The sequence below is a fragment of the Spinacia oleracea genome, chromosome 6 (genome assembly GCF_020520425.1).
Source record: "Spinacia oleracea cultivar Varoflay chromosome 6, BTI_SOV_V1, whole genome shotgun sequence".
Taxonomy (NCBI): Eukaryota; Viridiplantae; Streptophyta; class Magnoliopsida; order Caryophyllales; family Amaranthaceae; genus Spinacia; species Spinacia oleracea.
Window position 1 is genome coordinate 53135418 of NC_079492.1, and position 12983 is coordinate 53148400.

The following is a 12983-nucleotide window of genomic DNA, read 5'->3' on the forward strand; positions in this document are numbered from 1 at the left end:
TGTCTAGTTAGATTAGTAGTTGCAAATGCTAATTCTAGTTGGTTGATTGGAATGTTTTATGCTAATTTGTCAAGAGATTGAGGATTAGTATAGGCATATGGGATGAACTAGTTCTAATAGGTAGGTGCCTAGTCTACAGGTCATGCGAGAGCTCTAGTTCGGATTAGGAAACTCAATGCACTATATCCGAGAGGTGGTGAATGCAATATTTGTTGGTTTTCCCCCTAATTATAATTTCCTTGCAATGATGATTGATTGAACTTCGACTTTTCCTAATGAACCCAAGCCATCCCTAATTCCCTAGATTATCCCATTTACTTTTCTTTGATTTCAATAGATTCATACATACATACATACATTTTCCGTTCGAACTAGTATATGAATGCATTAGATTGAAAAGTCAAATATATCCATTCTCTTGGGACGATCCCGAACTTACCGCTATAATCAATATAGTTGGTTAGTTAGGAGTTCTTATAAATTTTGTTTGATTAGGTGTTTTTCGTATAACGACGCGAAAATCGCTTGTCAAAATGATATTTTAATTGAATTTTGGCTTTGAATTTTCATGTTTAATTTAGTTGATTGAATTAGTTCGATTTGCTCAATTAGTTTCATGATTAGAATTCGTTTTAGTTCAATCGTAGTGTTAATCATGCTATTTGAATAGTCATAATTTAGAGAATAGGGGTGAAGCTTGGGATTAATTAGGGATTTTTAAAGGGAATTCACGATGATGTTGTGATTAAACTTTGATTTGGTAATTAGGATATCCATGTCTAGTTAGATTAGTAGTTGCAAATGTTAATTCTAATTGGTTGATTGGAATGTTTTATGCTAATTTGTCAAGAGATTGAGGATTAGTATAGGCATATGGGATGAACTAAGTCTTAATTGTGAGTTTTCCTAATCTATAGGTCATGCGAGAGCTCTCCATTGGGATTAGGCAACCAATGCGTTCTATCCGAGAGGTGGCGAATGCTATATTCGTGGTTTTCCCCCCTAATTGTCATTTCCTTGCAATGTTGATTGAATGAACTTTGTCCTTTCCTAATGAACCCAAGCCAATCCCCAATTCTCTAGATTATTCATTTACATTTTGATTTCAATAGATACATAGATACGTACTTACATTTCCGTTTGAACTAGCTTGTGAATACAATTAGTTTGAAAAGTCAAATATATCCATTCTCTTGGGACGATCCCAAACTTGCCACTATGATCAATGTAGTTGGTTAGTTAGGTGTTCTTATAAATCTTGTTTGACTAGGTGGTTTTCGTATAACGACGCGAATATCGCTTGTCAGGGATGCCCTGAAGCATATTCTCCCTAGCAGCATCGGGCCCAATCATAGACTCCGCATGAGCCTCGGGATCCTCACCCAGAACAGAGGCCCGAGCAAACCGAGCCATGGTTTATCGAACCCTAGCAGGAATCCTCCTCACAGGGACGTCAAAGGTTGGGTAAGCCAACCGCTCCAACGCCGAAGTGGAGGTCGAATCCAGCGTCTCATGACGCCTCTTGACCCCCCGCTTCGTATCAGCCCCACCAACTTCAAGATGGACGTTCTCGGCATTCCCCTTGGCAGCCGACGTCTCACCTTCATCAGCCCCCACGTCCATGAGATCCACAACAATCTTCAGGGGAGTCTTCGGATCATCCTCAGGACCAGCTTGGGCACCCTCACCTACAGGAATCAAGGGCTCGACGAAGCTTGAAGGAACCTCAACCTCCAAAGCTTCCACCTCATGAGTGATATCTTCAACTATCACCCCCGAGGGAGTCAGCGGTTTCAGCAGATAAGGAACCGAGGTGTCCTTAACCGAAGGTTGGTCCACCGGTTCGTCTGTCATCGAGACCACCACGCTCTTAAGCTTTTGACCAGGAAGCGGAAGCTTACTGCGCAGATTCTTGGGAGGAGCCATCTCTCGTTCCCTTTGATCAGCAAGATATCTCTCGCCCGCTTCGGCGAGACTAGGATCTTTGGCCACAACCTGTCGAATCTGCTCCTCAGTCAGATGAGGACGACGACTCATATACTCGAGAACTTCAAGTCGAAGATTTACCTTCCTCGAAGACGACGATGTCTTCCTCTTTGGTTTCGAAGGAGATTTCTCCTTCGAAATCTTCTTCCTCGGAGGTGAAGACCTCTCCTGTGAAGCCTTCCTCTTCCGCGACTTCTTCTTCTCCTAAAGCAAGCAGCAAGGACAGATAGTCATAATGAGTAAGAAAAGGAGGGAAAACTTGGAGTATAAGTTCACCACTTACTTCGGGAGCAGCGAGCGAAGGGGGAGAAGAAGCAGACGAGATAACAGGAGCAGCAACCGTCACCTCGGGTCCCTGAAATTCAATAAAGGCAGAACCCAGGGTAAACACCCCCACCACAAATAATAAAGGCATAGACCCGAGAGCAAATATCTAAACGAAAGTGTTACCGGATCAGAAGTAGTTACCAATTCGAGAAGAACGGTCCGCCTCGGAACCGCTTCTCCTGGACTCTGAGAATCCCAAGGGTCAGCCCGAACGACATGGAGGTGAGCAAGGGCGAAATCCGAGAACTGGTGATCCTCTAGCTTCGGCTGCCGGGGATTTTGCTTCTTAAAATCGTACGGCGGGCAACGAGTGAGAATTCCGTCGCTGATTCGGTGGCCAAGCACCTCGGGAACGATAGCTCTCTCGCCTTGCTCTGCACGAGAAAAGATAAAAACAAAAGATGAGACTCAAAAAAGCAGTGAAAAGAAGGAGGCAAACACCTCAACTGAAGCGCGATCTCAGCATAAAAAATCTCACCCCTGTCATAGATCCGGCAGAGACCGGAAGAAGCGAGGATGACCTCCTGGGTAATATAATGCAAATTCGGGAGCCAATGCAACGGCTCCCGAGGCGCTTTCGCCTTGAACCACTCCAGCTGCGTAGTGTGATCCGTATTCTCCCAATTAACAGGTCCAACCCTCGCCATCGTCGAATCCACCTTCACAACCCACTTCGGAGGCGAATAATAGTGAGGGTGCTTCGGATTCATCGGCACTTGAACCAGAAGACATTGCTTCTTCCACTCATGGACCGAAGAGACGTACGGATACGCAGTCATGTAGAGGGTCCCGCCTTTCCGTTTATTCTTGTTGTTTATAGCCCACCAACCGGCCTCAGTGTTCGAATTTCTTACAAGCTCATGCATCTCCTTAAAAACTTCAACAAAGGGCTCGTAGTCGAGATAGTCATGTTAGGTTATGATACATATGAACAACATAAATCATGCGGAAAAACCTAGATGCCAGGATACATATTAATTGGACATAATCATATAATTAGTCTAGGATGCATACACTTTGTAGCGTGCCCTCCCTAGCTGCTCCCGAACCGAACAAGAACAAGTCCTTAGGACTCCAAGTGTCGTCCCTCCGTAGATAGTCCACAGCACGTCCGGATCCGCCTTAAGATTGACCAACTAGAATCACCCTTAAGGTACTATTATTTTCGGCTAAATAGGCAAGGTTTATGGCTGATTTTTCTGCTTAAAAATCCTAGCTTTTATTGATTGAATACTTATTAAACTCGTCCATAAATTTGTGACCCTAGGCACATACTTATAGAGTTATGGAAAAGGATTTAGAATCCTATTAGAATACCAAATTATTTAATTAGAATCCCTTTAGAACTCTATTTAATTAATTTCTATCTTCTAGGATTAGGATTTAATCATAGCACGAATTCCGATAGTTTTAGGATTCGTATAGCACACGAACGCACACGAGCACGAGCACCGCACAGCCCGCGCGCACGCCTTGCGGCCCACGCGAGCTGCACGGGGCACAACCCATTGCTCGCAGCCCACTTCGTTCCGCGCGCGCCATGCCTTGCTGGGCCTGGCCTTGCGCTGGGCCTGGCAAGGCTTTGGCGTGTGTGTTTGATGCGTATGGCATGCTGGGCGAGGGCCTTGCTTCATGCTGGGCCTTCGTCTGGCAAGTCTCTTCCGATGCTAATTCGTACGATACGCTTCCGATTAAATTCCCGTTTCCGGAATTCATTTCCGATACGAAAAATATTTAACATTTCCGATTCCGGAATTAATTTCCGTTTTGAACAAATATTTAATATTTCCATTTCCGGAATTATTTTCCGATTCCGATAATATTTCCGATTCTTACAATATTTCCGTTTCCGGCAATATTTCCGATTCCGGTAATATTTCCATTTCCGATAATATTTTCGATACGTACCATGTTTCCGTTTCCGGCAACGTCTACGACTTGGATAATATTTATATTTCCGATACGATCCATATTTCCGTTTCCGGCAATATCATCGTTTCCGGAGTATTCATTTACTTGCCTTTGACGATCTCAGCTCCCACTGAAACCAAGATCCGTCGATTCCGAATATCCATAGATGGAGTATTTAATGCCATTAAATACTTGATCCGTTTACGTACTATTGGTGTGACCCTACGGGTTCAGTCAAGAGTAAGCTGTGGATTAATATCATTAATTCCACTTGAACTGAAGCGGCCTCTAGCTAGGCATTCAGCTCACTTGATCTCACTGAATTATTAACTTGTTAATTAATACCGAACCGCATTTATTAGACTTAACATTAAATGCATACTTGGACCAAGGGCATTATTTCCTTCAGTCTCCCACTTGTCCTTAGGGACAAGTGTGCATTTCCTAATTCCTTTGTCGCTCGATGCTGGCTGTTGAACATAAGGTAAGAGTTGTCATCCTTATTATGTCCAGAGGTGTTTCTCGGTTTCAGAGTTCAACTGATCAAATAAAACAGATAATCATAGCCTATGATTCATCAGAGCACGACCATGCATTTTACAGTTTCTAGTTCTCCGAGTGGCCTTATACAACTTTCAGCATCTCATCCCGATTTATGGGAGGACAATCCCAATCTTGCGATCTTGAGATTAGACTTCATTTGATAGGTGATTACCTGAGCGTTGCCTTTATATCCTCCTTTTCCGGTGCGACTGTTGACAACGTCAAAGTAAGCAGTTCTCAAACAAGTAATCTCAAATCACTCAGGTATTGAGGATTAGTGTCTAATAATTTTAATGAAATTTACTTATGACAGATTTTTATCTCTTACAGTAAAGTTTCATAGGTCTGTCCGATACTAGCCTTCCCAAAGTAAGTATCTATGCAAATGATTACGAAATTGCCATGACCACATAGTTCAAGAAACAGAACTACTAGTCATCTTGCATTCTAGTCCTCTAACGTTTTCTATGCGTCCATCTGTATAGAAAACTCTAACCATGGACCATTTTCAACTTTTGACATTCAAGTTCACTTGATAGACATTTCTTAGTCATAGGACTGGTCCTGACAGTCTATCTTGAATATATCGTCAAATTGAAGGGACTCATCATTTAATACTAAACCAAGATTAAATGGAATATGAAAATACATTTCATATATGATAAATGTTCAACCCCAACGTTTTACAACCATGGGCCTCAAACCCATCTTTAAAACAGTTCATGGAATTCAAAGCTATGCTTGATTTTCAGTGCTAGAATGTGAGTGTTGTTTCTCACTTGTTGCATAGGTTTAGTTATCATGCTTTTCCAATCTTAATATCCTTTTCATCGAATTTTCACTAGTAGAAAAAACCCCTGTTGCAACCCCCTTGTTGCAGCGTACATGTAATAATACGCTTCAACAACCAGTAGGTCAACGCGGGTCAAACTTTATAAAGGGTTGTTGCAGCGTACAAATTAATTGCCCGCAGCAAGAGAGTTTTTTGCAGCGTACAAAGTAAAAGCCCCCTGCAATAGCCCATTTATTTTGCAGCGTACAGATAAAAGCCCCCTGCAATAAAAAAATTTCGCTGCAAAGCTAATTAAGAAAAACATTTCATCTCAAACCTAAGGACCATTTCCACGCTCAGTACTCCCTCTTCTTCCCTCAGCTTTCACTGCGTACTCTCTCACCTCCTCATTCTTCTTCTTCATCATCTGCTCTCTTTCTCTCTCTAATTCGTGGTTTTTTTGGGTTTTTTGCAAGTAATTGTTGAAATTGGGTGACAATTCGTCTTGGTTTTTGTGAAAATTTGCTCGACTCCTTCTCTCCAAGCATCTGGCCTTCGACCTCAGCCTTCGAACTCAGCCGCCGTCGAACTCAGCCGTCGAACTCAGCAACTCAGGCGTTGCTCGGCCCTGCGTCGCTGTCTTCGCCGATGGGTCTGTGTTCTCGCCTCATCTCCCCCTAATTTCGTATTTTTAGGGTTTGCTTTCAGTCAATTCTTGATTTTTCCCCTAATTTCGTATTTTTAGGGTTTGATTATATAAATTATTCTTATTTTTTGTGTTAATTGATACATTTTTTCCGATTTTGATTGTTAGGGTTTTATTTTTTTCCGATTTTTTTTCCGATTTTTTTTCCGATTTTGAATGTCAACCCTAAAGTGGATAATATTTGGTACCCTATGAATTACTATATCACTTTGATGATTTTCTATTTAGTATATGCTTTTACTATGGTTCTGCTTTATTTGTGTTTTGTTTATGTATCTGTTTCTATTCTTACTGGCACGATATATAGCTGGTTAGTTTCCTGTTAGTGTGTAAGAATTAATTGAGTTATTAGACCGTCTTGAGTTCGAACTGTTTGGATAGGAACTGAGACACCGGCCAATAGTGTGCTCTAAGTAGTGAAATATCTGTTAGATGTTGGTGTGTACTACTATGTGATATGAAGAATGGTGAGGTACCGAACCACTGAGGTATATTGCCATCTGTGTATGCTTGCTTAGTTGCTTTAAATTCTTGTACTTCATCAAGCTTTATAGTGAGAAATGATGTGCATGAATTTTACAGTATGGAATTGTGAACTGTTTGTTTCTCTGTTTCATTCTTGTATTTGAATTGTTCAGAATGGTCCTCTGTAATGGTTGAATGTTCTACATCGAGTATCTTTGCAATATGAAGTTGCATGCCTATTTTGTTTAACAAAATGCCTGCATGTTCAACTGATTTTCTTTTTTTTCTTTTTTGCTGATAATGCATCTAGGTCGTAGTTCTCGTAGTGGAGGGACGCCTTTACATAATGCATCAAAACGTGGCCTGGAAAATACTGTGATATACAGTGTGGCCAGCATCTGATACAATTGTAGCATTCCGCGGCTACTATCATCGTAGCTCTGCTGTAGGGATTGTACTACCATGATAGTAGGATATTGACTTGGGGGGGGGTGTTATCACTATTATGGAGTACCTTTAGCTTCTTCCTCTACCTCTATTATCTTTCACCACGTTTCTTTCGTCTGCATTTTCTCTGTTAATTGCATCTTGTAAAATTTCCAAAATAGGCTAATGTTTTATCTATGGATCAGAGTATAACTTTTCTCGTAAAAAACAGGTAGCATCTTGTTTTTGAATCTCGTACCTTGTATTATGTGCCTTGAAAATTTGGGTAAATATTTGGAATGTTTTGGCAATGGTTTTTATCTTAACGTAGAAACCTCTTAAGAAATCTTAGATTTGGAAATGGGAATGGTCTGTTAAGATTTTGAGCTGAAGCTTCTCTGTTTATAGACTCCAAATGTATATATTAGGAATTCCATTTATTGATATAATAATTGTTTGTTCCTTTCAAGGTTGTTTTTCCTGGGAAAATATTCATTCAATTGAGAAACAAACATTGTGTTCCTTTTTCAATGGGAAGGTGGAAAATCGGACTCCGGATGTCTACAAGGAGATACGAACTTGGATTATGAAGAGGTTTCATGCCAATCCAAGCACAAACATTGAACTGAAAGATCTGTCGGAGCTGTTTATTGGGGATATAGATGCAAGGTAAGAAATTATGGAGTTTATAGATCATTGGGGTTTGATTAACTAACACCCTTTTCCTCAGAATGAGCCTAATGATGATGCCGATCCAAATACAGATGTTGACAAGGCAGAGCAAATAGACTCTTTAATTGAAAAGTTTTATCAGTTACAACATAAGAAATCCTCTGTACTATTAGTTCCAAGAGCCAACGTGTCAACAGCGGCAGTGCCTTCAGGCCTATTTCCGGAGTCGATCACAGAAGAGTTGGTAGAACAAGAGGGACCTGCAGTTGAGTATCATTGCAACTCTTCTTCTGTTGATTGTTCTTGCAGTTGAGCAGGTGGAGTTTCTCTGATTTGGCTGTTATTTCTGAGATCTTTGTTTGATTTTTATTATGCTAAGTAGACTCTTAATTGATTTGAGAATCTGAATCCTTTGTGGTTGAGTTAGACTTTGTTGTGTTTCTTCAATTGATATGCATGTTTGGACTTCTTTCTCCTTCGTCAAGAACTATAGATACCCAATATAGATGTCATTGTCGGTCAGGCCTAGATAGATGGGTGTTTTCTTGTCTTTCTGGAGTTTGGACTAGTAGAGAGGTTGCTTTTCTGTTTATTTATAAATATGCTTGTATTATATTGCGTTTTGTTTGTCATTTATGATTAATATGGGAATGAACTTTTAGTAGAATGTTGTCGTTACAGACAATTATTCGGTTCTTGGTAGAGAATTGGTGCTACAAAGTTCTATGTTTGTTCTTTGTCCACATTCGTGCTTAAAGTTCGGCACTCTGGTGGATGATTACTTAATGATGATCTGTAATTTCTATTACTAGCTACCTGTCAAGTATGGAATAACCCATTATTATGATCTGATTGCATAGTTTAGTTCTTGGAAGGGTGGTCAGGAAAGGCTCAGGCAGAAGATAAAAAATATGATGTACTATGAAAGATGCTGAATATGATGGACCCGTATTCTGATGCAAGTGCACGAACTCTGTTTTTCGTAGTTGAGCTAGTTTGTATGTAGTTAAAAAGTAACATCGACTGACAGCAGTAACTATGTGTTACAGGTGATGGGAAGGTCTTCACCAAATGACAAGCTACAGGCCTATAAAAGGACAGTCTGCTGGACCAGCGTAGGAGAAGTGCAGACATCGAGGCTGATTTTTCGATGAAATTGGCTGATATGTTAAAATAGTTCAATGAATGCTCTAGTTCTTTGAGTAGGCACAGAGAGATGGACAGAGAGCTTGAATTGAAGGTAGAATCTTATCATCAGGAGTTATGTTTTGTCTATTTGACCAATCTAGATTTTCCAGGTTTACGTACTAATCTTCTTTTGTGATATAAAAGTACAATCTCTGCATCTGTTTCCAGATTCTTTACTTGTAGATTTCCAATATGTAGTTCAAAATCCCCATATATATATATTGCAGGCCATTTTGGTAATTCCAGCTGTTATCTTACCTAAATATTGTATTGTTATCTGCTACAGGAACACTAATGTCCCTGTCTTCCCTGAAGAAGTATGTGTCACCTAGTTGGGGGCAGCCATTTGTAGGAGCTAGCATTTTGGCAGTTTCAGGGAATGGAGCTAGCATTTGGAGAGAGGCTGAACTTGAATCTTGGGACGACAAACTCAATAAAGGCCTGGTTGTATTTCGTGACGATGGAAGCTCAGAGACGGTGGGGGCAGAAGCAATGTCATTATCATTCGAGTGAGAGATCGAAGTAGATTGATCATAAGGTTAGAAGTTGTTCACTCTTCTCTTTTCATGCTATTTGACATCTTGTAGCTTCATTTTTGTAACATCTTTAAAGATTTATTATTATAGACTCTACGAAGGCTTGCTCAGAACCGTGAGGCAGCAAGGAAAAGCCGGTTGAGGAAAAAAGTAAGACATCTAATTTTGTTTCTTGCATGTACTTTGGTGTTGGTTAATTATTTAATTTGTTTTCTCATTTAATTAATTAATGGAATTAGTTAAAGAAGGATTCCATGTGGGGAAAAAATAAGTCATAAAGCTAATATGAAAATCGGCTAAGTTTCTACTTGTTTTTATTTTTTGGTCTTTAACATGCTCTTGTATTATCTTTCTTTTTCTTTCCCTCCCTTTTTCTTTTTTGGAAATAGGCATAGGTTGTTCTTGGATTTGGGTGGAAATAGGCATATGATTAGTTGTAACTTTCCAAGACTCAATCCAATCTATTTATGTACATTTGAGACTTGTTTGGCTATATAGGTCATATTTAGGCTAAAATGACATTTTCGCTCCCAACTTTGAACTAATGAACCTAAGAACTCATTTCAAACTTACTATATGATTTATATGATTAGCTTTAACTTTCCAAGACTCAATCCAATCTATTTATGCACATTTGAGACTTGTTTGGCCATTATAGGTCATAATTAGGCTAAAATGACATTTTTCGCTCCCAACTTTGAACTAACGAACCTAATGACTCATTTTATTCTTATTACATGATTAATATGCATAGTATTAACTTTATAAAACTCATTCTAATCTATGTATGCACATTTGAGACTTTGGTCGTTATAGGTCATAGTTAGGCTAAAATAAGTCATTTTCGCTCCCAATTCATAACTAGATAACCTAAGGATTCATTTCAAACTTATTACATGATTAATATGATTAGTTTTAAATTTCCAACACTCGTTCCAATCTATCTCTGCACATTCGAGACTTCTTTTGCCGTTATAGGTCATATATAGGCTAAAATGTCACTTTTGTTCCCAACTTTGAACTAACGAACCTAAAAACTCATGTCAAACTTAAATACATGATTCATATGATTAGTTTCAACTTTCCAAGACTTAATCCAATCTATTTGGTTTAGCATATTTTGGAATTAGTATGTGTTTAAAATTATCCAACCCAGGCTAAAATGACATTTTCGCTCCCAACTTTGAACTTAAGAACCTAATAGCTCATTTTAAACTTATTATATGATAAATATGCTTAGTTTTAAGTTTCTTAGACTTATTATAATCTATTTATGCACATTTAATGCTTGTTTTATCGTTGTAGGTCATATTTAGGATAAAATAAGGTATTTTCGCTCCCAACTTTAAAATAAAGAACCTAAGGACTTATTTTAAACTTATTACATGTTTAATATGCTTAGTTTTAAGTTTCTAAGACTTATTCTAACTACTTATACACATTTAAGGCTTGTTTGGTCGTTATAGAACATATTTAGGCTAAAATGACATTTTCGCTCCCAACTATGAACCAAAGAACCTAAGGACTCATTTTAAACTTACTAAATGTTTTATATGCTTATTTTTAACTTTCTAGGACTCATTCCAATCCATTTATGCACATTTAAGGCTCATTGTGTCGTTATAGATCATATTTAGGCTAAAATGACATTTTCGCTCCCAACTTTGAACTTAAGAACCTAATGACTCATTTTAAACTTATTATATGATAAATATGCTTAGTTTTAAGTTTCTAAGACTTATTTTAATCTATTTATGCACATTTAATGTTTGTTTTATCGTTATAGGTCATATTTAGGCTAAAATGAGGCATTTTCGCTCCCAACTTTAAAATAAAGAACCTAAGCACTCATTTTAAACTTAATACATGTTTAATATGCATAATTTTAACTTTATAAGACTCGTTCCAATCTATTTATTCACCTTTAAGGCTCATTAGGTCGTTGTAGGTCATATTTAGGCTAAAGTGCCATTTTCGCTCCCAACTTTGAACTTAAGAACCTAATGACTCATTTTAAACTTATTATATGATTAATATGCTTAGTTTTAAGTTTCTAAGACTTATTCTAATCTATTTATGCACATTTAATGCTTGTTTGATAGTTATAGGTCATATTCAGGCTAAACTGAGGCATTTTCGCTCCTAACTTTAAAATAAAGAACCTAAGCACTCATTTTAAACTTAATACATGTTTAATATGCATAATTTTAACTTTATAAGACTCGTTCCAATCTATTTATGCACCTTTAAGGCTCATTAGGTCGTTGTAGGTCATATTTAGGCTAAAATGACATTTTCGCTCCCAACTATGAACTAAAGAACCTAAGGACTCATTTTAAACCTACTAAATGTTTTATATTCTAGTTTTAACTTTCTAGGACTCATTCCAATCCATTTATGCCCATTTAAGGCTCATTGTGTCGTTTTAGGTCATATTTAGGCTAAAATGATATTTTCGCTCCCAACTTTGAACTTAAGAACCTAAGGACTCATTTTTAAATTATTATATGATTAATAAGCTTAGTTTTGAGTTTCTAGGACTTATTCTAATCTACTTATACCCATTTAATGCTTGTTTGATCGTTATAGGTCATATCTAGGCTAAAATAAGGCATTTTCGCTCCCAACTTTAAAATAAAGAACCTAAGGACTCATTTAAAATTTATTACATGTTTAATATGCATAATTTTAACGATCTAAGACTCGTTTCAATCTATTTATGCACCTATAGGCTCATTGGGTCATTATAGGTCATATTTAGGCTAAAATGACATTTTCGCTCCTAACTTTGAACTAAAGAACCTAAGGACTCATTTTAGACTATTAGGACATTGTCATTAGTTTCTTGAATGTTAAAATGTGATATTTAATTTGTATTTAATCTAATGTTTAATTTAAATTTCTGTTTTTGTAAAGGTCTACACTCCGAGGATTGCGCCTTATGCGAGGAATTTGATGTGGTTCGTGAGCAATGGGCCAAGTTTTTTACCAGCAAGTATTTATTATTGGCTTTAGCGCGCTTGATCGAGTTGGTTTAGTTGTTATAGAATAAATTTTATATTAAAATGTATGTTTATGTTGAAATTGGAACATATATTTAAATGTAATATGTGCACTTAATTTGGTTTTGGGATATATAGTATACAAAACTCCAGTTGTTGTTTTTATATTTGTTATACAGGTTGCGTTATTCTATTATTGTTTTGACAGGTTTCTATATTTGGTGCAAGGCACTCTAGGTATCCCTAAACAAAATTAGAATTTTCCCGCCAAAAGTGCTTTGTTGCAGCGTACATATATATTGTACGCTGCAACAAGGGAAAAAAATTTCGCAAAAATTCAGACTTGTTGCAGCGTACAAATAAATGTACGCTGCAAAAAGTTGAGTCTTTTGCAGCGTACATATATATGTACGCTGTAACAAGTCCAAATTTTTGCCAATTTTTTGGCA

The 12983-nt window shown here is 37.9% G+C and overlaps 1 long non-coding RNA gene across 2 annotated transcripts; it reads left to right on the forward strand.

Annotated features, from left to right (window-relative positions):
* Window positions 1-5652: 5652 nt before the first annotated feature.
* LOC130464366 (uncharacterized) lies at window positions 5653-12699 on the forward strand. Of its 2 annotated transcripts, none has more exons than XR_008924750.1 (7): window positions 5653-6191; window positions 7021-7805; window positions 7901-8125; window positions 8858-9048; window positions 9283-9534; window positions 9623-9682; window positions 12449-12699. It is a non-coding gene; the product is annotated as an uncharacterized lncRNA (long non-coding RNA). The 2 variants fall into 2 exon arrangements; XR_008924749.1 differs by having other exon boundaries at window positions 5875-6191; window positions 7607-7805.
* The last annotated feature ends 284 nt before the right edge of the window (window positions 12700-12983 follow it).